The 27,916-nt window shown below is 37.0% G+C and overlaps 1 long non-coding RNA gene across 2 annotated transcripts in view; it reads right to left on the reverse strand.

The window, feature by feature from the left end:
• Positions 1 to 27,916, reverse strand: part of LOC110408285 — an 80,624-nt gene that overhangs the window by 23,746 nt on the left and 28,962 nt on the right. For both annotated transcript variants that reach the window (XR_002444281.1, XR_002444275.1), the window contains exon 2: positions 13,196 to 13,267. This is a non-coding gene — a long non-coding RNA (uncharacterized LOC110408285). The remainder of the gene's footprint in view (positions 1 to 13,195; positions 13,268 to 27,916) is intronic.

Genomic DNA, 27,916 nt, shown 5'->3' on the forward strand with positions numbered 1-27,916 from the left:
GAAAGAAAGAAAGAAAGAAAGAAAGAAAATAACTTATACAAGAAGAAATTAAATAGACAATAAACAAGTAATGAAATTATTGTTATTTTTTCATATGCTACTGTAAGCAAAATGAATTATCACAAAGGTCAATGTTTCAGCAAAGCAGTGTCGAGAATTTACAAAGACTCCATGCTGATGTGTACAGGTCTTTCAGGAGATATCCTCAGTTAAAGTATGTTCAGGAAAAAGTCTTTTGCTGAAGTAGGTGTGTTACTGGATCCTCACTCAAATCTCCGAACCAAATAATCTAGTCAGATTATGATGCTACGCATTGTTTTTTGCTAATTTTCATACTTATACCAGCATTTAATCCTATAATAGTAATTTTTATTAACAACAGGATGTTTAAAAGCATGGAAGGCTTGTCTGATTAAAAAAAATCCAGAAGAAACATTGGGTTGGCAAACTTGTGTTTTATATTCTGTGTAAGGAAATGGATGGGGGGAGATTGATCACCACTATAAAGGTTTTGTAGAAAATTTGGTTTAAATATATTCTCAGGAAGACTGAGTTTAAATCATTTGAAAAACATGAGAATATGTTTTAGATGCCTAGGAAAGCAGAAACATTTCTGTGAACTCTGAAGCTTTATGTTGCTTGTAAGATTCTCCCTGTTCCCACTTGGGCTTTTATAATGATAGCATGAGGGAATTCAAATTCAGTTCATCCTGCCCCAAAAGCATGAAATCCTTTCACTTCTATTAAGGGGATCCTTCTTAACAATGTATGTTTTGCAGCACACAGTGAATATGCCTGATTCTGTCCATTTAGTACCTTGTGATTCTCATGAACTCATTATAATGATATACACAGAAATAAAATTTTACTTTTAGCTTAATAGAATATGGACTACTAAAATGTTCATGTTAAAAGAGACATAAGGCAATACAAGACAAGACAACAATGTGGGTCTCTGTTTTCAGTGGGTATCAGTACTATGACATTGAGCTTGAGAAACTGTAAAACTCTGAATACTGAAGTGGCAACATACTCTTGAAAAGTTCAATCCCTTTAAAGCATTTCAAATTATGCATAGACAAAGATACTACAGTCTGAACTCACAAGATCTTTTGCAAATGTTGGCTTGCAGCATTTAAAAAAATACATTTGTATGTGCACATATGTGCAATATCAAATATATGTTAAAATTCAATCTTAAAATATGCTGGAATTTCCAGGTTAGAAATACATGGTGATGTATGAACATGGACACTGTCAACAGAAAGGAGTGGGTGAAACTGAGAGCCTACAGGTTTTAGTTGCCAAGGTTTAGATACCAAATTTGGGCACTTAATACAACAACAGATGGGTTCTCAATCTACAGATCTTCAAATATATTATAGAGAGTATTTAGCCCTTAATTTTTGGACTACACTGTTTGCTCCAACAGGCAGCTAAAGCCGTCAGCTGTATGCTTGCATTAGTGGAACTGAAATTTTTTCTGAAATACCTTAAAGACAAGTTTTCAAAATGACATCAGAAGGACTGTTCTTTAAATCCTCTTAAATGTGCCAAAAGGCCAGAAACATATTCTCCTCCACATGGTGAGTAAAAGCAAGGAGGGAGGGTGGAAGACTTAAGTATAAATAAAGTCTATGGTCTTACAAAACTGAATCCACCTGCAATGCTGAAATCTTTACCAAGAGGGCATGCACAAAGTATTCCTACAAAAAGCTTCCTTATGGAGTTGCCTGGCCAAAACTCAATATAAGACAGTACCAGTGAAATCAGATCACGAGGGACACTTTTATTTTTCTAATCCATGTTGGTGCATAGTCAAGGCTAATAAGATAAAGTGCATGTGTGTCTCTAGATAAACTAGTACGCTTGCGTTTAAAAATGTGACTATGTCAGTTTCTGTGATTAGATCCCTTAGCATCTGTTATTGATCATTCCTGCACTATTTTAGCTTCCAGTTGTGAATCAAATAAAATGCAGAATATTAGCATACACAACAACAGTGCTGAAGAAAATATCTATCCTGTCCAGAAATACAGGGCCAGACTTGTATGCATGGCTATCAGTGTAACTTGTTCTTGGCCCACAGCCTATGTCTTTGACATCTGCAGAAATACTGTCTTTGGGCCATCATGCCACACAACTACGAAGAGACAATGTTCAGGCAATTGGGACAGATAAAGCTAGGCTGGGTGAGAGAGTTCACAGACAGACACTCCCTGTTTTAGCACAAACTTGGACTGCCATTTTTTCTTAGGAATGACAACATGCTACAAGAAGGTGGAAATGAGTATGACCCAATTCAGAGAGTGAGAGCTTCTCCTCCCAAACAACTCATTTGCTTTAGTACACATAGAGCCTGAGCATACCGTTTTACACTGTTCAGTGCCTTATTCTGCAAGTAGTACTCCATTCATTTGTAGCAAGCCTAGGTGTGTTACTTTCAGGTGACCTGCTAGATATGTGCGTACGTCTCTCCAAATATGGGATCCAAAACAAGGAAGAGGTGGATATTACAAGCTCTGACTCACTGCTGCTTTGAGCCTAGCTTTGATGGGGGCTGTGATGAACAAAATAGGTACATACTGAGTACCAGAGACTGTAAGTCTGTTACTGTTAGTTAGGCTACACTAAAAATCATTCAGATTTCCAACAAATAGTCTTAAAATCAGGCTGGTTTGACACTGAAAAACTGAGCTCCATGAAACTTTACTGTAGGACAGAATACCCAAGGGAAATGAGAAAACACTAATAAAATTGAGTCAGTTGGACCTCACAGTCTTCCACAACTTTATTTCTTCAGAATTCTCACAGTCTAAATGTAAAAAATTAATAATAAGACAACGAAGGGCTCACAAGATTCTGAGTAGAATGTGGAAGTGGAATACAAAACTTTTCTTATAGTCCACAGAAGGTGGGAGATTTGATCGAGAATTAATGAGAAAAGGAATAATCATGAGATTTATGTGTTTACCACTGCTAATGATTACAGAGAGTGGCACTCATGTCTCAGATAACATGTATGAGAATAGGCAAAGTTATAGCAATGTCCGTAAAACCTAAACAGGAAAAAGTTTGTATCTACAGTAGATCAATAGTCAAAAGAGTGAATGATATATCAATGCAAACATAGGAAGCAAATTTCATTTAGCTTCCTTATTGATCTCAAAGATAATTACACTGCACATCAAAAACAATTCAAATATGTTCATGTGTTACTTTGTGAATTGCATTAGCATCAAATGGACTTGTGATCTTACAGCAGGGTAAAAGCTTCCACATTAAAACAAATGCAAACCACTACAGTTTTGTTTCCTCAGACCTGAAGTACGCATTATAGACAGGCAGATATGATCCCTTGCTGATGTGGTTCTACAAAATTTGACGGAGTTTTAAAGACAGAAATATGATGGTCAAGATAGTCTACAGTCCTGTCCACCTTATTTAGACTCAGAATTTGTACCTACAGTTATTAGCAAGCTTGCAAGCATAGGTCTGTTAATATGTCTCAGGCGACTCCCTGCAAGATGTGGCAAGGTTTCTCTTTTGCTTCTGAAGCATGCTGACTCTATCCAGAGAAGGACTGCTGCATTGTTGAACTCCCATTTGCTATAGACTCTGTTGTAAAACAGCCCTGTCCTATGGTCTTGTCCATCTATGTTCAGTTCCATTAGGGACAGCCACTTCCTTTGACACCACATGAGGGATGGCCATCCTTGTACTTCATACAGCATACTGCATGAAGCTTCATACACTAAGCAAAAGAGGCTGATAAATGTGTTGTCATTGCAAGAATATGGAAAGTCAAATGGAAAGTATGAAAATATTACAGTTGTTTGAATTTATTGTTAATGTTAGTAACATATAGAATGCTTCTCTGATTCAGTTATTTGTATTTTTACATTACTGCCTTCAATAGATCTATTAATGAAAGCTGTAAAGCACTTCCAGATGGCCAGCATTCTGAAAACAAGAATGGGCTGAACCTCACAGCCACACAGAGGAATTCAGGTTCATCTGCTGCAGAAGAGATGAGGTCTTTTCCCTGAATTCATCCCAGTGATATCTTGTTTTATATACAATATAAAATGTAAGTATCACCCCCTGGCTGGACAACTGTCCTGACTTTTACATATAACAGAGAATATATCGTAGGATCATAGAATCATAGAATGGCCTGGGTGGAAAAGGACCTCAAAGATCATCGAGTTTCAACACCCCTGCTGTGTGCAGGGTTGCCAGCCACTAGACCAAGCTGCCCAGAGCCTCATCCAGCCTGGCCTTGAATGCCTCCAGAGATGGGGCATCCACAACCTCCTTGGGAAACCTGATCCAGCGCATCACCACCCTCTGTGTGAAAAATTTCCTCCTAATATCTAACCTAAATGTCCCTTCTTAGTTTAAAACCATTCCCCCTTGTCCTATCACTGTCTACCCTCATAAACAATCGTTCCCCCTCCTGTTTATATGCTCCCTTCAAGTTCTGGAAAGCCACAATGAGGTCTCCTCGGAGCCTTCTCTTCTCCAAGCTAAACAAGCCCAGTTCCCTCAACCTTTCTTCATAGGAGAGGTGTTCCAGCACTGTGATCACGTTAGTGGCCCTCCTCTGGACCTGTTCCAAGAGCTCCACATCTTTCTTGTGCTGGGGGCCCCAGGCCTGGATGCAGTACTCCAGATGGGGCCTCGCAAGAGCTGAGTAGAGGGGGACAATCACCTCCCTCTCCCTGATGGTCACTCCTCTTTTAATGCAGCTCAGAACTTAGTTGGCCTTCTGGGCTGCAAGCGCATGCTGCTGACTCATGTCCAGCTTCTCATTCACCAGGACCCCCAAGTCCTTCTCTGCAGGGCTGCTCTTAAGGAGATCTTCCCCCAGTTTGTATAAATACCTGGGATTGCCCCCGCCTAAGTGCAGCACCGTACATTTGTTACTCAGTACTCACTGAGTGTAGCTCAGGAGGGCAAAGGTAATCAGGCACTGAATATTATTAAGATTTAATCCTTTGCTAAAGAAGTGGCGTAAGCCTTTTATGTAATTTCACAGGCACTGCAGTAAAAATGCATCTTAATGTTGTTAAAGATCTTAATACTTTGACCCCAAACGTGTTAAAAAAGCTCAAGAGTTACAGTGATCAGGGGAATATTGTGTACTTTTAATACAAAAGATAAAGGAAAGGTTGTATCTCCACTTTATTTTATCTAAGTTTGAAATAATCAGTATGAGATGTGATTGAAAGATCACTGCTGGCCTATTTTTTTTGCTTATTCAACAATTATCTTGACTGAAGAGATGGAGGTGATTATCACAAAGAACTCAAAAGGCACAGGGACAATATGAAGATCATAAATTATATTAGGACACTCATGTATATATAAACATCTTGAACGAATAAGGAAATTTTAACAACTTTCAGAATCAGTGAACTAATGAACTAATCAATGAACTATTCTGAGCCATGAAAATCATCGGCAAGCTTGAATAGGCAGGATTCATTGAATTCAGGTATCTATATCAGAAGCAGTCACCTAAGATTCTCTTTATAGCCCACAGAGAGAAATAGGTACAGTAAGAATAGGAATCATCTGACCTATTTTCAACATCTATTTTAGGATGAGATGATTCATACTCTAGAAGTGCTTATTTCATTTCACTGAACATAAATGAGAGTGCAGAGAGACTACTTCGGATGTTAACTACATCCGCACTATGATTTATAGTGATTATACTGAAGTCTATGTTTCATCAAATAAATTCCAACCACACTGACTTTTCTGTTGACAGTGAAAATCGTAGATCATAGAATGGCTTGGGTTGGAATGGGCCTCAAGGTTCATCAAGTTCCAAGCCCCCTGCCACAGACAGGGTTGCCAGCCACTAGATCAAGTACTAGGTCAGGCTGCCCAGGGCCCCATCCAACCTGGCCTTAAACACCTCCAGGGAGGGGACATCCACAACCTCTCTGGGCAACCTGTTCCAGTACCTCACCACTCTCTCAGTAAAAAACTTCCCATGACATCTAATCTAAATCTCCCTTCATTTAATTTAAAACCATTCCCCCTTGTCCTATCACTATCTACCCATGTAAAAAGTTGATTTCCCTCATGTTTATAAACTCCTTTTAAATATTGGAAGGTGGCAATGAGGTCTCCCTACAGCCTTCTCCTTTCCAGACTGAACAAGCCCAGTTCCTTGAGCCTGTCTTCATAGGAGAGGTGCTCCAGGCCTTGGATCATTTTTGTGGACCTCCTCTGGACCTCCTCCAAAAGCTCCACATCTTTCTTGTGTTGAGGGCCCCAGACCTGGACACAGTACTCCAGATGGGGCCTCATGAGGGCAGAATAGAAGGGGACAATCACCTCCCTTACCCTGCTGACCACCCCTCTTCTGATGGAACCCAGTATACCACCGGCCTCCTGAGCTGCAAGTGCAGAATGTTCATTAAGGGGCATTTATTAAGTCCAATCAAAAAGATACTTAAAAAAAAAAATCAGGAACCTGTTATGGTTTACATGCAGAACAATTGACTGGATTGTTAACATACCTGAGATCCTAGAAGCAACTCTGATGGCCTGTTCTTCCATTAGCAAGATGTTTTCCTTCAATAGAGATCTATGACTACATGTGCTTGTGTGATTTAATTGTTTATGGAGGCAAGAGTGCCATGGCATGTAGTTAGGTATTTTTTTGAAAGGCAGAATGCAGAGAAAGAAGGTCTTTTAGCTGCACTGACATTGTGTAATTGTGAAAAAGAAATTATTTGATGACTAGAAGGAAATCTGTCTCTTACACTAGTATTACAATAAGTAGAGGAAGTCCTACATTTATATAATATGTATTACATTCTACATTTATATAATATATACTACATTTAGAGATAAACTGTAGTATGTAAACAAAACAAACTAGAAAGATCTAGGAAGTAGAATGGTACCTTTCTTGAGAACTTCTATTTTGAGAAGCAGGTGAATACTGTACTAACAGCACTGCTATTTTGAGAGCATGTGTATGTGGTGATATGTGTATGTATACTTACGAAAATGAAAAAAAAAGCATATGATCTGACATAAGAAAAAATATTATGTCTCACCTTGCTGGTGATCAATTTGAAGACTTGTTGACTGTTATTTATTTAGCGTTTTGTCAGGAGAGATATTTCTATCATACTTATTTTTTTAAAAAGCTCTTCAAAAGATACTGTTGACAATTAAGTTACTCTTAGTGCTCATTCCCTTTTCATCATCTGAAATTCTTGGAAAACTTCCCATGCCCTTACTTTCAGTTACAATATTCCAGATTTGTCTTTTGGCATTGACATTTTTATTTTATATTCATATTGTCTACAACCCTCATGTATCAGTGAGAATATGATCCTTCTAAATGGAGGGTTTTTTGTTTATTTTTATTAATAATATGTTGTTAGCAATGTTGTATTGTTATCAACATAACATCCTAAAAAGGCATGTCTGAGACATCCAAGTGTGACAGAAGTGCTAGGCCAGACACATTCAGCTACTTCCTTCCCCTGGCAATATCCTATGGTTTGCAGCAAGAAAGAGGCATCCAAGTATGCCCAAAAGTGAGCTTGTTTACAGCCGCACTGGAAGAAAACTCATTTTTTCTAGGCGCTCCATTAAATCCAGTGGGCACACTATCGCATTGGCAGGCTCTGAATCACTCTCTGCTGTTTCAGTCTCTCTCTTCTCCTGCCCTGACCCCCTCGATATCATCACTGAGATGCAGAGAGGGGGCTTTTTCCTGCTGGTACCTTTATTTTTCTGCTCAGAGGTATTGCTGGTGGCTGTATGCTGGGAAGGAGCCGTTGATAGTGGGTTGATTGCATGAAATTTCAATTCCTGGCCTGACAGCCTTAGCATACCTCCAATCACAGTGACACTGTCATTATTTTAACTCTTGTGGTTAATGTGGCAAATCAAATCTGGCTCAGTAAAGAGCCCTGGTGGTGCTGTCTCGCCTCCTTAAGATTCCTCCTTAAATCCCCATTTTCAGCAGCTAGCTTTCTGTCAATAAGCTCTGGGTTGGCACAAACCACTTCTCCTCACACCTGTGATTATATCAGAGGAAAAAAAGACCAAAACAAATATTTACAGTGTACATGCAAGAAGAAAAGGGCTGTTTTTCCTTTTCTGTCGTTGATTTCCTCTGTTCCTCAGTTACTAGTCATACTCTATTTATTTATGATATTGTGTCTAACTTAGACTGCATTTCATGGGCAAAATTCCTTGTTGCTTTGCTATTGTTGTTTGCGTTAGTCTTGCATACGATGACAAAGAATAGGAGAGTTAATAACACTGAGAACACTTCAGATCAAAGTAGTAGTAAACCCACCAAAGTTGGCTGGAGGACTCAGAAGAAAATAGTCCCTAACAGAACTGTGAAGTTCCTTTCAAAAATTTATTTCCTTTCACGTTCATAAATCCTCTTTTAAATGGCATGTGCTATCATTTGACACATTAGACATGTCAAAAACTCCTAGCCCATGGGAGAGTGTACAAAATATTTGATTAAAATTACATTTGTTTTCTTCTAAATATTTAAAAAGTAATAACAGAATTTTATTGCTCTTAACAAGGTTTCCACATTTTTATCATAAATGATTGCAGAATTCTTGTTATGCATAAAAAAAATGCACTAGCAGCGGTAAACGACATTTCAAAATGAAAAAATGTCTTTTGTATATTTGGCAATACACCAAATTTTTCAGTACAGTTTGGCTTACCTCTGCTGTACTGTATACACGTTGGAAAACTGAATTTAGGGCATTAGGCAGATCTGATCTTTGGATTTGGAGATCAGTAAACTTGCTATTTATAGAGGACTTTAACATCCCAAAGCCCCTAAATAACTGGAGTTCTTTACTGGCAAGAATACAGTTTTCAAAAGAACAGTTTGATGTATTTAGAAGGGAGTAATAGTGACCAGGAAATAAAATCCTACTAAAATTCTGAGTATTCTATAAACCAGTGGTTAGTCTGGTTGTGTTTGTTTAAAGTAATATTCTATAATACGTGAAATTCACGTGTTTACAAAATGGATGTGTTTCAAATGGGGAGTAGTCCCGTGTGTTTCTGTCAGGGTAGATGCTAAGTCTAGCAGCGTGAGTTTCTAACCTGCTGAGTGTCAGAAAGAAGGAGGGCACAAGGGAAAGGCTTTCTATCTACTTGCATTTCTTACATCTTTTCTTAAACACCTCCTACCAGCCAAAAATAAAACACCAAAAACCAACCAAAAAAACACGCTGGGATAAACAGACATTCATGTATGAGTGGTATGATGTTCGGCACTCTCATCTCAAGGAGCAAAAGCCTTTGAAAGCTAACAGCTTGCTCAATCCTAAAGGAAACCCTTCCTGAGTACAGGGAGGTACATCTGTCTGCCTTTGCTTTTATCTGCTCTGGGGCTAATGGAAGACACCCGTTTCCTGCTCTGTCAATCTTGCCTGTCAAGCAGACACTGAATTCACTTTAATCAAAGCCACAAACCTTTAACAAGGCATACACGGAAGATTCAGCATGTCCTTCTTTCTGGTACATACATATTTTGCCTTTTGAAACATCAACCACTCACATTATGTGAGGGCCAGATGCTGAGAAGGTGAAACCCTGCTATCATCCCACTGACTTCAATAACTATGCTGATTTGTACCAGCTGAGCTTCTGCTCTGCAACTTACATTTTCAAATCTCTCTACAATGGAGAAAAAGATTGAGATTCTGATTTTCTTCAACTGAAACAAATAAACATATTTGTAAATAATTGTTTTAAAATAAAGCTTTGCTTGCTGCTGCTCTCAGACCAGCTTTTTATCACGGCTGATTTATTTTATTTCATTTATACTTTTATTACTATTATTCTTATTTAAAACTTGTTCCAGGTTGTCAGCATTATATTTCAATGCTGTTTAAAAAAAAAAAAAAGAAAGCAGAGATGCATTTATTTGTATTGAACTTAATGGGGTGTTGTATTGCATGGAAGTCTATCTTTTTCTGGCATTTTGAGTGTGACCAAGCAATAAAGGAGAAAGATAGTGATGAGAAACAAATCTGAATGCAGTATGTCCAGTGGAATATTGGTCCTGCTCATAGTGACATGGGTACCTTTAAAATGCCAGTATTTACAGTTTTAAATCACCAATCTTTGCTTGTTCTCTGTTTTTGGGAAATAACTCTAACTCTAAAGTGCAAAACAGACAAGATCACTTAAGACCTTGGGGCACTTGTAACTTGAGTATCCTGCATGTCCTTTATAGATTACTTACAAAGATCAGATAGTGCAAAGAAATTGAGAACAAACCGTGTAAACTTTGATACTTCTTTCATATCAAATGAGGATACTAAAAATTTCCTTTTTGAAAACCACGTAAGACCATGCAATAAAAGAAGCAGAAGTTGGATTATAATAGTGTTTTAACAAAGAGCTCATAATTTCACCCCTTTTTCATAATTTGAATTTTAAATTTGTGTCCCTGTTTAAAAGAAAGAAGACAAGGGGAAAAACCTTCTAAAAATGTTTTAAATTTGTTTAGCAGAAAAGTTAAAAAAGAAGCTAACAGATGGATAAAAAGTCTTTGAAGTACTTTTTGAGACCTATAATATCTTCTTTCACTGAAATGCTAACAGTCATGATTAAAAAGAGCCCTAATGATGCCTTACCAAGGGAAAAAATGTATGAAAATATTTTTCCAGTCCCATTTACAATGTCATATTCATAATAATCATAGCTTCAACCACAAGTTCTTCTACTCCTGATTTAGTAAAAGCAAATACACTTGCCTCCCCTAGTTTATCAGGAGTAAATATTGCATATCAAGCACACACATAAAGCAAATATCCGGTCAAATGGAGGAGATGGGATTGTTCTGCCAATTAGTAAATTAATCAAATGCTGGTAATGCTGCAGCTATTCAACTATTGTAAATTGCTTGGCTATATCTACTGAATACCTAAATGAAGAAAATCAGTAAATAAAGATGATCTGAATCACCAGTCTGTCTGACCCAAACCATCAAAGCATGCAGTTGTGCTTGAGTTAGTTTCTCCGGAATTATAAAAATCCTCTTGCTGGAAACTTTAATGGTTGATGCTAATGGCTTCTGTTCTCTAAATGCTTACACACATATGTACATTTACTCAAGTAAACAGTGTATGAGACCATGCCTGTGAATAATGTGACAGATATAGAAAAGTATAGGCCAGGCTGGCTCCTCTAATGTTGACAAAATGTCCTGTAATCTGTTGGTTAAAAAGTAGACAAATTCAGACATTTCTCACGTTATATCTAATGTTAACTACTTCACTCTGTTGTGTCATTGATTGGGACATTTGACATTTCATGCAAAAGAAAGCAACACAGTCTGTGGCATTGTTCATTTTCATATTTCATGAATGTGTGAATGTTGAGACTTTTAGCAATATCAATCTGGATTTTGTTTTTTTAGGATAGATGATTTTTAAAATCTTTTTTTTAAAAGCTTCAGGTAAACTAATCAGCTGGCATGCAAAACAAATACTAGCCCAGAGTTTGCCTGCTCCACTGACATCTAATCCAACTAATGAAGTTTAAGCATTTTAACCTTTCTTTAAATTTTCCTTTCAGACAGCAAAGCATAAAAACATGCTTTTTTTTTTTTCTTTTTCCTTTTTTTTTTAATAAATCAGCCTTTGTGATTTTTTTTTTAAATTTTTCTTTATGGCCATCATTATCTCTTTCGCACTGTGCTACCACTTCCTTGCCTTCCACATCTGCCTCTTTACTGTACATCGACTGGCCATAAATGCTCATTTCCTGGTTTTATTACTAGCCGAGTCCCCAGCACCGCAGACCTGTTGCTGTTTCTTTAGCAAGTGAGTCTCCAGGTACCTGATTTCAAAGTGAGGTGGTGCAGCCTGTGAGGTGGCAGTGGAAAGGATCACAGGAAAGAGGGAGCATCAAGCAACTGGATGATGTCAAAGCAGATTTTGTTTCCTGGAATCTGTGTCTTGTTAAGGTTTTGCTTGATCTTAATTACAAAGAACACTGTTTTCCTCTCCTCACCACTCCCTGAAGCCATGTAAGCTAAGAAGAGCCTATTGAAGTTGTTCAATCTCATCAACAAGAACATGACTAAGAGTTTGGTTAGACTCATAAAGCCAAGCTTTACCTGCTTTCCTCAATACCTGCAAGTCCTTATATCACAAGGGACTTATGTCACTCCATCAGATGTTGTAGAGTACTGATTTGTCTCAGTTGGGTACAACTGTTGGAATTGTAGAATCATTTAGTTTGGAAAATACCTTAAAGATCACGAAGTCCAACCATCAACCTGACCTACTGACTCCTATCACTAAACCACATCCCATAATGCCACATCCACATGTCTCTTAAATACCTCCAAAAATGGATCTCCACTGCTTTCCTGGACAGCCCGTTCCAATGCTTGATCACACTCTCTGAAGAAATTCTTCACAGTATGCGATCTAAATCTTTTCTGGTGCAATTTGTGACTATTTCCTTGTCTCCTACCACCTGTCACCGGAGAAAAGAATTAAAACCCTTCTTCCTGTGGTAATCAAATGGTCAATTTAAACCCAATTTCTAATAGCAATGCTATCTGTCAGATCAGTAATGGCACACAATAAATGTTTTAGTCATAGGTAACTATCTCAAATTTAACCTGAACTGAACATGAATATTTTAAGATGGCTGTTTAGCAAGCTTTCTAAAGTGATGAAAAGAGATAGTGGCACACTGATTCTCAATGGACCGTTGTCTAAATGATGGGCACACTTTGTGGTGGTCTCAGCAGACAATCCCAGGATTAAAGCAGTGAGCTCCTCAACACTAGGAGTGTTATGCACAGAGTTAAAGAGGGCCAGAAGCGTGGTGATAGGAACCATGTGCTACTTTGCTTTATGCTGTATCTCTGCAATGGTTGCTTTAGCTGTAATCACATGCCACCTATGAATCCTGAATGAGATGAAAGAAAACCAGATTGTGCCTTTTTTAAGACAGTGAAGTTCATCTGAAATACAGTAGTTTACATGCAAATCAATAACATATAAAGTAACAATATAACACAAGGAAAGGAAATAGAAAAACAAAAATGGTTGTGGATCCAATATTTCATTTGTATCTAAATTAATCTTGGTGATTTCTTATTACGTAATGTACTGAGAAAGGCAGAGTATACTAAATTACTTACAGACAGTCCAGTCATAGAATGTTCTGAAGAATGTACTCCTTGTGGTATTTCTACCTCTTACTTCTTCACTGTCTTCATTAAGATATAAAAATAGAATACAAATGTTTTAGTCTGACAATGAAATGTTTGATGACATTTAATTAAATAATAAGGGACACAAGCCAAGGGAAACATTACAGCATAACATCACAACAAATTAGTCTTGCATTTAACATTTCTTTGACATGAGAGAGAAACATATAGGGGGAAGAAATTTTCCAAAGCACCTCTTTACTCTTGATTTAAATTTAAAGTGCCTAAATCTACTGCTCCACAGAAACTCCTGTGGACATAGGTCTTCTCTTGCACTTCTGTTAATCAGGATCAGACACCCATCAGTAGCACTATTCTAGTGTGCAAAAGTTTATAAGATTCAACCTTTAATCCCTAGTTATTTAAAACAATCCCTTTCATACAGTTTATGTTCAGACCTGAATCAAAATGGCACTGCAAATTTAACCAAGAACAAATGTGGCTCACACTGGCTGTCAACAATTCCTAGTTCTTATTCAAAACACACATATATGTCAGTGCTATCAAGAATAAGAGTTCTGTATGACCCCCTCTGAGAAATACGTGTAATTCCTAACTGTGAATAGTTAGCTTTACAGAAAACATTTCATGTTTTTATTTGAAATATCTTTTCCGCTTGTCTATTTGTTCCTGTACTGACTCATAAATTTTTTAACAGGAAAAAATACGATAAGACCAATAGGCAGGTATGTGCATATGCATATGTCTTTGTCTATATAAATGCATTATATGGATTCACTGAGACTTTTTGGCTTCTGGACAACATTTGGAAGTATTAATCAGGCATTCCATTGATTTTGATTGCATTCTTGTTCTGGAAGGATAATTCACTCATGCATCAGACATTTTTAAACAGCAAGACTTGTATTCACAGAAAGGCATAATGACTTCATTGATGATAATAGGTTATCAAAGTACAACAGAGAAGATAAATTATGTGCATGAACTGTGATTACATGTTTCTCATGTTCCAAGGGCTATTTCTTTGTGCTTTTCATAAGGGTAAATGCTTTCTCGAGACAACTCCATCTATATATGTGTTTAATTTTACTTTCCTCTGTAGCTTAAGGCCTATTTGAATGAAATGACAGAAATTGTCTAAAGGACACTGCTTTAATAGGATGACTGATGCAAGAGGGAATTAGGAGGGAGTTAGAAGGGAAGGGAGGAGGGTAGAGAAGTGTTAATGCTCCATTATAAACACACTGTGCCATTATATTGTTGAGGAACTGTCCATGACTCATGACAAAGTGTGGCCAACTTTTCATATCCCTTTCCTCTTCTTGATCAAGATTTCAATAAGTTACTGCTATGTATTGGGATGACTCCTGATTACAGCCTTATTGTCCTTTTATAAGGCTTCAGAATACCTTTGAGCACATGAGCATATTTGACTTAAACAGGACCCTAAAGTTAGATTCATGCAGTTAAATTCTGAAATATGCAAATATGCAAGAATTTTGATCATCTGGAATTTCTAGTAATCATGCTCAATACCTACCATGAAGGAATTATTTTCATTTTTGCTGTGTAAAATTAAAACTCTTATGTGCTTTGCAGGTAGTAATTTTGATTGAGAAACTTCTCCCTGACCATAGGGTAGATACCTACATCTGACCTAGTAATTTCACACTTCTTTTATTGTTAACACACAGGCATTTCTGGTTGGTGATTCTACTGAACTATTTTAGACAAAATTTATTTTAAGTTAAGATGAAAATTAAGTGAGGTTGATCCCATCCATAGTTTTCCATCTTAGCAAAAATTGCTTTTTTTTAAACCAAGAATGATCTGTTATTTTACTTATGTTTGATGAACTCCGTAGTATCCCACAAACACACAAGAAATTTCATTTTCACAAAAAGTGGCATTTTATTCCAATCAAAGTACAGATAAATTTCTTGCATAGCCTATTATATGCTAGCACAAACTGGAGTTGGTGCAGTGCTGGAAGGAGCAAAACAGCATTAAAATGATTTACCACAGATTAATACTGTATAAAACCTCTTGATTTATCATCCAAGTACTTCATTTAAACTACAAATAACTTCTTGCACAACCACTGGCTTTAAGTCCAAGGAATGTGTATGTACATGATGAGATAAAAAGAATTATTATGGTATTAACTGTAGGAAATAAAGATCAAAGGTTACCATCATGACTCTTCCTGAACTAAAACTATGCTTTGCCTCAAAATGATACCTCAACTGTCCTGAAAATGTAATGTACAATACTTAAGGCGGTATTTATATTGGCATTGGTTTCTCTTTAGTAGTTCTGTATAAACTTAAATAAAAGTTTCATTCAGCAAGTGCTTAAATAATTTCTGCATGTTATATTCAATGTATTACATTCCCTATATATTGTAACTGCTTATTTTATTTACCAGTTGGCATACAAGCTTCCCAGCCATACAGCTTGAAGCATGTGGATTACTCCTGTGGAGACCTACAGTTTCACAGACTTTTTTAAAATGAGTGAAGGCTAAAGATTACATTCGTTGGGACACGGATCTTATTAGAAAGCAGCGCTGATGTAGAAAGTCATCCCGGTGAGGCCAAGGACATTGTTACTCTTCCAGTTGTTCCTGACTTTGACCCTATTGCAATCAATCTTTTCCTAAGGTTCACACATATGGAAGAGTACATATCTGGGCATCTACTTGCAAATGTTGGGAAGTATGTGTGTGATCATTCATGTCTAAAATGGTGCCACTCAGAAGTTTTGGTGCTATAAAGTGTAATTTTTTATGTTTTTAATGATGCTTGATTAAAGATCCTCTTTGAATTCTTTTGTCATCATTTGTAAGGGGATGACTGTTAACTGAAAAAGTATTAGATCTTTAAATTATACTGGCTCCCTGCATTTCAAATACAGTACCGAATCACTGACAGAGTCTGTGGACTTGGACATCAGCCCCACAAAGGAAGGCTGCTGAAAGGAAAATGGTCATAATGTAAAATGGTTGCTCTGGTGCATTGTTGAAATGAGCATATAGAAGAAGCTCATATAGAGCATATAGAAGAAGAGCAGCTGGCTGAAACAAAATCCAGACAACATGTGGATACAGTGGGAAGAGGAAAACAGTTAAAAAAAACCCACTCTCATAAACATTACCTCTTAGTATTATCAAAGTGGCTCTCAACTTTTGACTCCTTTTCTACACACTATTTCTTCCAGATACTCATTATTAGTTTGTGTTCTAGACAGAGGCTTTCTTATCCATTGTGAAACATACTTTGTCACCAACTAATGCATTTTCCTCAATACAATCTACCTGTACACTGAAGGATGTCACTGAGAAGTTCTTAGTTTTCTGATGCATGGTGCACATCATACAAAGCACAATGATAACCCTTTTCACCAGTGGTCCTGGTGTTCAGTATTCAGTGTCCTAGTCCAGACACACCATGGAATATGTATCTGGCTCTGGAATAAGAAAAACTCCACTCATCCTCATTCACAGTCTAGAGCTGTGGAGTCCCATCTCAACAACTGCATTTGCTTTGGTATAGGTACAAGTTTACTTCTCCGTAGTTTACTTCTCTGTAGAAACAGAAGATAAAGAAAGGAAAATGCCCAGTTCATACTCACCTCAAATATTTTAGAGCTCAATTAAAAAAACAAACAAACAAAAAAAAAACCAACTACTTGTTTGCTTTCTCCCAAGGTGCTGTCCCACAGAAAAATGAATAAGATGAGCAAAATTTTCATGAGTACTTTGTGAAATGTCAGGAAAAAAGTGAAGCAGGCAGAGATCTCACTTTTCTGTGTGGCAGAAAACTGGTCTTTCCTCTGGTATAGGAAGGCAAGGGGAAAAATGGATAAGATTCTTACGATTCTTGAAAGAATCATACAACTCAGTATAGGAAAAACTATACTCATCAAACAGGTGAGAAAATAGCTTAGGAAGAGGAAAGCTATTTCATCATTAGGACTTTTGTCCTGGGACAAGAAATCAGCTATCCTTACCTGTCTAATCTATTGATTTGACTCAATAAAACTTTCAAATTTGGGTTTAAATAGATTTCTTTTTTAAAAAAATACTTAGTGTTAATAGCAGATCATCTGATAATTTTGAAAGGAAGAAAGGCACACATATTATAGGCAAAAGTACTCTAAGATCTGCATTTGCCTACTTATGAGAACTCGACTTTATTCATGCTTTTCCAGAATAGGCAAGATTAATAAAAAAATCCTATTGCAAAATTCTTTTAAGCATAAATTCTTGCTCACTTCAAAAGTTTTTATGCTACTAGAAATTAAAAAGATTTATACAGCTGAGTATTATATGTTTTCACTTTTTTTCCAAATAGATATTACATTATAATTGTGGAAAATCCCAGCAACATTTGAGTTTCTAGACAGTGATTCCTAACATGTTGAAGAAGGGATACTTTGGTCTTTATAGTTGCAATCAGTCATGCATTTTTGCTGCTGAAATTCATACAAAAAGAAAGATCTAGATCTAGACAATCAGGTGCTCTCAACAAGTCAAGAAAGAAAAATGGATGCCTCCAGTGAGTAAGCCTTCCTAGCAGTCTTTGTAACTGCTCTTACGAAGGGATAAGCTATGCTGTGGAGATATCTCGCCCCTCTTTGTAGACATGGAAGGTCTGAAAAAGAGCTCAGACTTGGTAGCTTATTTTGGTTGACATTAATCCTATCTTTGTCACTCTTACTCAATTGCTTTACATGTTTACTTATTTCTGTGATTATTTTATCTTTATTTTTTACAAAACTCATGAATGCAGCTGGTGGGTGAAGTGGTAAATGCCTATTCTGTAAAATAATGTGTTTTTAAGGACATGGTTGTCAAACATCTTGCATGATACTTCCTATCTCACTTTCAGTTGTATTTTCCTCTAATTCCCTTTGAACAGCTGATTCAAGGCATCTAGTTTTACACTGTATTGTATTTTTTACAGTTTTTCTTAAGAAATGTGAATAACAAAGGGCAATATATAACTGTTAAGGACATGTCCTTGTCATTCTTTGTAAAGTCATAGAATGATGTATGATAGGATCAAATAGTGGATGTTTGGTATCATTTTAAGATACCCTTGCTTTATAAAAATGACCTTGTTTGAATATGCATATTAAATAAACAAATAAGTTCTTAGTCATCTGGAAAAAGTCTTTGATTATCAGTTTATTCAAAATATAGTAAAACATTGTCTTCCTTTGCTTGTCGTATGATGTGCAAATTAGATTTAAACCAACAGAGCGATAACATGCTTACCTCTAGAAGAATGTTATGCTATATCAAACTGAACTTTGCACACACACTGTACGCTTTGGAGTATACTGAAATGTGTGCTGCAAAAGTGGTGAGTGAGTACAGTGAGTTCATAGAAATCAGCATTTGTGTTACTTTAGACTACTTGAAAATATATACACAGGCACTCAAGAATACTTCAAAAAAACCTTGAAAAAAAGTTCTAAACTGATGCCAGTTAACGTGTTGAACACAAAGTACTTTAAAAAGTGATACATGTGATTTGCATGGGGATGGAGGGATGGATACAGGCATACAACAAGGATGTCTGGGCTCATTCTGGTTCTGAGAACAGCCTGTCTTTTGTCCACAAGCAAGTCACCTTCTGAGTTCTCTATTTATTCCCCTATTACTAAAATAGGAATAATTCAGATGTAGCTATTTGCACAGTACTGCAGGGTCAGAAAGTCATCTGAGCACTTAAAGCAAGCCAATTATACAATACCTGAGCTTAGGAGATCGGCACATGTAAGTCCAGGGAGAACATGTAGGTGTGATGGAAGCTGCATACAAAACCTAAGATTCTTTCTTCATTTTAAGGCTATAAAATCAAGCATAAGTCATGACTACCACCTATCAGTACAAAATATTCCCATTCTCATCCAGCAGCAATCTTGAAGCAATTGAGCTGGTAGGGATTCCTGCTAAGGGTTGTCTGGCAGGTGGAGGACACCTCTAGCTCTGGTGTGCTACATTGGTAAGCTTGGTTCTTGCATATGCATGGCTGACACCTAGCACAAGGATGAAATAAGACTCAGGAAAGTTTTCCTCAGGCTTATAAAGGTCTAATTGGGAGGGACCTCAACCTTCCCTCTTTCTGCCAGGGAATGAACACATGTAATTAGAAATTTTGGGGTTCTTTTTAAGGAACTACAGCCACACAACATTAAAATTCTGTTTTCAGCTAGTGCAAAATTTAGGGGAAGTTTTCAAGGAGGGACCATTTTTCTGTATTGTCCTATGGGCAACGTGTATGAGAGCTGCTCCAAAAGTAATGCCTCCTATTTCATTATGTTGGCCCACGACATCAGAGACAGTATAGGTTGAACCTTCCCACAAATATTACATTGTATTTTGTTGCTGTGTGACAGATGGCAGCAGAGGGGCTGTCTGACAAAATGGCATCTGACATGGCAGTGCATATGAAGGAAAGGTTTCCACATGGAAAAAAGTTGCACCCATTGACATTAATCAATTCTTACTGAATGCTTATGGAGACCAAAAAGTGCAGTGGTGCATTTCAACAGCAAAATGAAAGACAAGCTGTGTTCTGGATGGCTATGCACGGCTGTAATACCATGAAATGAAGAAAGTATTGAAAAACTCATCCATGCAAATCAGTGGATTACAACCATGGAACTGTGTATGGAGCTGAGTATCAACTTCAGTGCATTGGAAATGATGGTGGCAGTGTTGGAGTATCACAGTGTTTGTGCCAGTTGGGTCTCATGAACGCTCACACAGGAACAGAATGTATGCAGGAACACCGTATGCCATTTTGTCAGGACCTGTTGAACCAATATGAGGCTGAAGGTGACATTCTCCTGGATTGCATCATTACCAGTGACGAGATGTGGTGTCAACACTACGAGCCAGAATCAAAACAGCAGTCCATGGAGAGATTATGTGAATTCTCCATTAAAGGAAAATATTCAAGACACAGCCCTCAGAGGGTAAAATGATGTGCACTCTCTTTCGGGATAGGAAAGGGGTAATTTCCTGGACAAACCATGAACTCTGACTGACATGTCACAATGCTGATTAAACTCAATAGCAATAGCAAGCACTTTCATTTTACTGTGAGGTAAACTTGCTGAGTTTAGCCCCTGGCCAGGGTGTATGACTGACCTCAGCAAGTTTACCTTGTGGTAACAATAACAGGCTTTGATCTTTTCTTTGTTTTCACCTAAGGACAGCTCCTGCTTTCTGGTTACCTGAAGGTAAAAATCACACCTTTTATCACCAAAGCTAAACTCATGAAACAAACAGACTGGGAACAGGAAGAAATGAGAATTGATATATAGCAGACAGACATCAAAGGAGGGCATGCAGGGTGTGATTTGCTTCTTCAAGAAGAGAAAGGAAATTTTAAAATGAGGTATAAGACTGTAGGCATGGTAGCAATGATACATATGTATGGTTGTATGATATGATTGTATGGTACATACAATTACTTCACAACAATGTTTTAGGCAAATAGGCCAAGAAGAAGAAAAGAGGAGAAATGTAGTGGGAAAGCAAGGAAGTAAACGGTGAAGCACTGATGGGGAGAGAACCAAGACAGAGAAACATGAGAATGAGAGCAATGGGAATATGGAGCAGAAAAACTTGCGGCTGGCTGCATTTGGGGATGCACTGGATGTGAAACAAAAAGAGCATGCGTGAGCGAACCAGAACTGTTGGTGTAGTAAGATCACAGTGTGAGTGGGCTGAAGCCAGCAGTGGAAAATCTGATGGACAGTTTAAGCAGTCATGAGCCCAGCATACACAGAAGCAGCAAGTAGTAGTACACGACATCTCGGACTGCCTCCTGCAGAAGTAAGCTTGTTTGACTGGAATGTCTCATACGGGGGGAGGTCAAAGAGAACTTGAGAAAGGGAGGATAACAATAAGACATAGGGATGGCATCTAGAAGAATGAGCATATGGAGAGCTTAGCTTTGTTCTGCCCTTGGCCATGACAAAATGTTTGCCATGTAATATCTACTGTATTTCTATACTTTCCCTGGTGCTCCACTGCTGTAGCATTTTCTATGCTGTCATATAAATAATTGAGGCTTTTCTTTTTTTTTTTTTCCTTATCAAGATCAGATTTCCATGAGTCCTAATTTAGTCAGGTTATATATTTCAGAGTAAACAGCTAGCTTTGCCTAAGTACTTCTGTGAACTGAACAGTCTGCCCTGAGGCAAGCAAATCCAAAGCCAAAGAGGGATGCACCCTTCATATTCTGCTAATTGATTGAAGGGGCAAATGATCTATAGGAAAAGTTGCATCATTAACTTAATTGAGGGCAAAGCCTAATTAGAGGGGAAATGAAGTAGACAGAGCCAGAGACACAGCAGGCCTTCATGTGAGATGTCAACAAACAGACATTGTAACTAAAACCAGACAGCAACTGCAGTACTTCATTTACATCTTCAATTTCAATGTGAAAACATTTACAGTGATTGTGATGTGTATGTGAGATTTCAGAGTAGGAATGCAAAAAGTTAACATAATTAAACTGAAAGTAACACATTTGGAGTTATAGAAAAAATAACAACTGACTAAATTTGCTTAAAAAATCCTTAGTAAATGGACTGAAGTTTTTTATGACCACATTTGCACTTCTCCAATATATTTGAATTTCACATTCCTGAGGAAATTCAACAACAACTATACAACAAATTTTACATTAACAAGTAAATAAATGGAGAAAATTCTGGTGGATGGCATTGCTTCAGTTTCACCATAGAGAATCCATGAATGAAGACATAAAATGTTGCTCTTGCATGTTTGTTTTTTAAATGGTTACTGTATGTAGTCACTTTCCCAGAGTCCTCTTGCTTTCACAAAGGTTTCCCTCCACAGTCATGAGCTTCCGAGCTGTGAACTGGCAATGTTAAATTCTAAAGGCCTGTTAAGTATTTTAAACATTAATTTAATATCTGAACTAAAACAGGTGGCAGTGGTCTTTTCAAGACCTGTTCCATTGCTTTTTAGGGGCTTTTTTTTGGCACACAGCTCCTTTTTTACCAACTGTAGGAATACAAACAAAACCTTTTCATACGAAAAGCCACTTACGTGAAATGAGGAATGCAAGCAGACACGTTTTGGCTATAGTGCAAGTCTTTAAAGTATATAAGCATTATTGTACAATTCAGCGGCAGTCACATGGTTACTGTGCGTCCATTAAAAAGCTGGGCTCTGCATCTGCTCCCTAAATACACTCAACATTTGAGTGAGTATACATAACTAAATACTGTGTAGATATGCTAATAACTGGAAAGGAAGAGTGGATTTTGAAAATCAAAACTACACAGAGTATGAAAAATCATTACATACTAATTCACTAAAGTACATTTGGGGTGACCTTTTTGTATTATAAGGAAAATTATCAACAGTTTGCGGTTCCACAAACCTCACATTTTATTAGTCAATGTAACTACCAAAGAACAGAGTTATCTCTGTATTTACAGAAAGTGGACCATGAATAGGTGTTTCCATACCTTTCTGTATTTTTTGTCTCCCTTTGCTAGCACAACAATCCTCATCTCCCATCTCTTTCCATACAGATGAGCACACACATAGCCTCAAAACTCTGACCTGAATTTGCTGATGCTGCTCTGTAACAAGAAAACTTCCACCGACATCTTAGAAGACTTTACTTGTGTTGGATCACAATGTCACTCCCAAATCAATTTAAGATTTTCCTAGAGACAAGACTGGTGGGAGCCACTGATTCAACCAAGATAAAACACTAGCTCCCTTGTAATTCAAATTCTCATTTGTAAAGCTTGAAAACACTGACTTCAGGCAGAAGACAGGAAGAAGCTCCACTGAGTACAGTATTAGTAATTATCTATGTTGTTTGACAAGGAACACTAAATGCACCTAAAGTCAGCCTAACAAATGCATATTGTGCCATTCTTGCAGCTAAAAACCTTCAGGGCATATCTCCTTTTAATTCTCTGAAAGTACATTAACTCAAAGCTCATTTTGGTGGAAAATGGAATTTATAAAATTACTGGTTTCGAGACGGCAATAATTACAGCAGCCGACAAATCACTGGAGCAGTCTTTCTTATTCCAGCTTTGTAGTAAAGTTTGTTGTAAACTAGGTAATAGGAGGAAATTCTGCTTGGATCATATTAGAGTACAATAGCTGAATGTTAACACATTTATTATCACCTGTCACATCCCCGTGAATGCATCATTGTGAACATGCATTTGGATCTAGGACAGCATCATTAATCATCATTCCAAAAAAAACACAGTGGTTAATTATTTATCTCAACATATTGCATTTAAATCATCCTCCTCATTAAATCCATTATGAAACAATGTAAGTATCCTAATTGAGATACTAAGAACAAGAACATTGTTGCAAAATAGAAATGGAAAGAAACTACCAAACCCTATGCTGATTTTCAAGTATGTAAAGACCATTTCTTTTATTCTCTATCAGAAATCATACAGCTTGGGAATCAAATTAGGAAGCCTTTCCAGGATGTACTAGCTGGGGTTTGGCAACACCCTACCTTTGTCATATGGCTTTTTGCAGCTGGGAACACAAGCAGAACTTACTTACACATGCTTATAATATATACTGTAAACATATCTTATGAAGCAAAGGAGTTTTTAGCACTTTCCATTGTTCCTAGTGGAATATGGTAAACAATGGAAGCTATTGAACTCTCTACATTTTTGAAAATATGGTCCAAATTTATATCAAGCTCACTTTCTCAAGGGTGACAGTCAGTGAAGCAAATATTGGCATGTGTGTATCTGAACTAGCTGCCCCAGGCTCCTTTAACAGTAAGCAGAGGAAAACAAGCAATTTTAAGACTTGATTCATCTGACTTATTTTAGATATCCGCTTTCGGGTGAGATGAATCACATCCTAGAGTTGAGTGTTTTTCTTCATTGAACTGAAAAGGAGTCTAAGACTTCCACCTGTCAACATGAAGACATCTACACTTCAGAAATCTAAATTCTAGCCTAAGATATATCATCCTGGAGGATAAAACTATGCACGTAACATGAATCTGGAAACTTAAAAGAATGAAGAGATGCAGGCCTTTGACTCTTTACACCTGTGACATCATGGAAGTCATGAAGCTCTGCCAAGGATTTGGTTGCAAGGGATGCTGGGACACAGCCTAGCAAATAGATACTGAAGATGGCATCACGTGGAAAATACAAAGCAAATCATCCTATGAATGGGAATATTCCTAAAGACAACATCGAATAATTTGTTGGAAAATGCATTCTTTCCAAATACTGCTTATTTCTATGGCTTTTATACTTCAGTATGCTTTCACAAGTTTCCCACAGAAAGTACAGATAATTCAGACACTGTTCTTCTGAGTTCGCAGTATTTTTGTGGTTACATTCTGTTCCCACTGTGATACTAATTTTGTTCAGTTCAATAAATTACTTTAGCCATTTTGAAGTCTCAAATTTAAATCGTCTAAGGCAAGGCTTGAGTCTTCACTGTTGTTGCGAAATGCATTATTATTGTCTCCTTGCTCCCTAATTTTATCTTACTTTGTATTAGTAAAAATATCAGTCATGCATACTGCTTCTGAAAGGAAAGCTGTATTGTTTAGAGTATGTTTTGCTTTGCTATCTCTGGCATCTGGTTTGCTTTGAGGGAAAAAAACCCTTATGATTCATTTTAGCAGAAAGTCAGTCCTACTTCCAGTGCTAACACAGATATTTTGGCTTTGTTTTCCTGTAGGTCCTCAAAGCACAAAGGTATGACCCTGTTTTCTGGAACAGTTCCCCATGGCATTGCCTGGAACCTTGTCTAAACAGTGTCCAGACATTGACTTTTTGGTTTTGTGAATTGATTCTTGAATTTGTAATAAGACGAGCCTTCCATACAGATAACAGACTTGATAGTCCTCTCCTTGGAAGGAAACAAGTAGCACATGCAAGATGTATTTAATCTTTCTCTTTCACATCTGAGTGAATCAGCAACATGACAAATATCTACCTTCAGAATACACACGTTTACTCAGAACATCATTCTTCACTGAGTAAGAACTGTTTCCACCATTTTCTGCATAGTAGCTATTGACAGATTCCTTTCTCTTTTCTCTTACAAGTTTTAACAGGAGAATCTGTATCATTTTTTATCTTCTCCAACTGTCAGATTGAAAATAGGCATTATATATTTATCTTAGTTTTTACTACTGTGCCTCTCAAAACAGCTCCCTGCCAAATTAACTACAATCATTAGCTTTTTTTTTTTCCCTCAAGGAAATTTAAAAATAAAAAGAGAAGGGGAAAAAGAAATAAAAATATACACATTCCTTCAATAGGAAAATAATACATACACGTAAAAATACATATTCCATTACATCCATTGTAAATTCTGTCTTCTAAGTTTCATATAAAGAAACAACCATTTGTCAGCAATTATTACTTGATAATATGCAACACTTCTTTCAAAATATATGGGAATACTTACTGTGTTGTAACTATGGACACACATTGATTTTAATGGCTTTTATTATGTATACGAGATACAGACTTTTCCTGAACTTCTCACAGGCAAAAAGCATCAGTCCTCATCCCAATGACAGCAACAAAACATATTGTTGCTGTGTCCAGTGTACAGAAGATTCTTTCCAGAAAACAGAAACATTGGCTAACATGATGGAATAGAGACAGCCTTGTTAGCAGAGCTCCTTCCCGGGAAGTCAGAAGCTGATCAGCTCTACACTCAGCAGGAGATGTCAACAACATCTATAGAAATTATGACGGGCTTTTCAAATTACACGAGGAAATTGTGACTTTCTCAAAAAGGTCATATGTAAAATATTCTCCTTAGACACAGTCTCCTCAAACCAGATCAGTATAATTTATTATTATAGGCACTGAATTTTTGCAAATAACTGGAAAGCTAGCTGTAAATTACATTTTAGAGAGAAAATAATACAATAAAATATTTATTCAATTCAGTAAATGTTTTAATTCACAAGCAGCTGAAAAGCACAAGCATGAAGGTAAAAGTCTTCCTTCTGCCCACAGCAAAACAAGTGGTGATGTTATTGTGGTGGCAGTACCCACAGTGTTTTCACTACTTCTTTGACTATAGAGAAAAAATAAAAATAAATTGAAAAAAAAAGAAAGCAAACTGTCTAGCTCCCTGAGGCATGCTCCTGAGCAAGGCCCAGCTCTACAGGGTAGGGTCAGGGAAGGCCGAATTTGTCTCAACAGGATGCATGAGTGGATTAACATGACAAATAAACTGCTGATCCAGGTAGTAGCCAGCTGTTAATAAACTGTTCATGAACACTACTACCCTTAGTGGTTTGAACTCTCCATGTGTTTTGAGTTTGGAGGATGAGTATGAACTAGTCTTTTGTTTATCTCATCTGGGTGAGACATATAGATGAGTCCATCCTGTGCCCTTCAAAATGTTTTTAGTATGATTGGGAAGAAGGCACTACAGACTTTTCATCTGAAAAAAAATAAGTTATTTTGGCTACTCTTCAATCTCATTTTCTCTGAAAAACAGAAATGTCTCTCCCTAAACATGTTAATGGGAATGAGGTAGAGGGAGGCACTTCCAGCTTTCTTCTCTTTTCTGTTTTGCTATTAGAGAGTCATAACTGAAATTCTCTTATTTCTATACAAAAAACACTATTGCACTGGTACTTGTCAGCAACCAGTCAGCAGACCAGTACAAAAACATCTTAGATATCACTGGATTATATCTTTTTCTCCTTTTTGAAAATGTGAAAAGAGCTGGTCTCAAAATACCTTACATCTCTCTCTACTTCACTTGTTACTTGGTTTTACTTTTCTGGCAGTCATTGGCAAATCTATAACTAATTTTAAGTTCCGTTTGTTAGAAAATGGTATTTGTTTTTAATTATGTGTAAGACAAAGTATAATCATAATGGGGGGAGGGAATTATATTTGTTTGTATTTTAAACACAAAAATTCATTGATTGCACTTTTCTCAAGACTTCAGGCATTTTTTTTTAATGTTTCCCATGACATAGAATTCCTTGGTGATAGTTTGTAATTAAAGGGTTCTTTTTTAAAGCTTTTTTAAAATAATAATAATAAAAAAAAGTAAATGCCTTATTGAAAAAAAAATGTCCCTGGAGGGCTGCAAGAGGGAAAGAAAAAGAGTAAAAGTTCATTTCAACATAGTGATTTATAGGGAAAGGCTCAGCAACTTACATAAAACCAAAAGGGGAAGTGGTCGAACATTGGGTCAAATCTCCATTCACATGTTTTGTAATAAAAGGGTGACTGTAGCCTTTGAGCCTTGCTTCCAGTCACAGACAATGGCAATTGCAGAGCAGGACTAATAACAGGATTTAGCATAAATCCACCACAGGAAGTGAACAGTTGTACTGGCAAATAATTAGCCAGGGAACTTTTTATGGCAACATCAGGATGCTCTCAGTGCTTTAAAGCATTGTCTGCAATTGTGATCTTGAAAAAAAAAAAAAAAGCAAACACCATCAACAACACTTCTCTCTCTAGAAAATTTTTTATTTGTAGATAATGTATATAACATTTCAATTATTTTTCTCCTTGGTCAAATTTAGTAGCAATGGTGCAAGTAAGTGATGAATTTGCATTTTAAGTGATTTTTAATTTTTTTTTCCCCTTTTTGTTTTCAAGGTGAATTGTGTTTATTTT

The sequence above is a fragment of the Numida meleagris genome, chromosome 1, assembly GCF_002078875.1.
Source record: "Numida meleagris isolate 19003 breed g44 Domestic line chromosome 1, NumMel1.0, whole genome shotgun sequence".
NCBI classification, from domain to species: Eukaryota; Metazoa; Chordata; class Aves; order Galliformes; family Numididae; genus Numida; species Numida meleagris.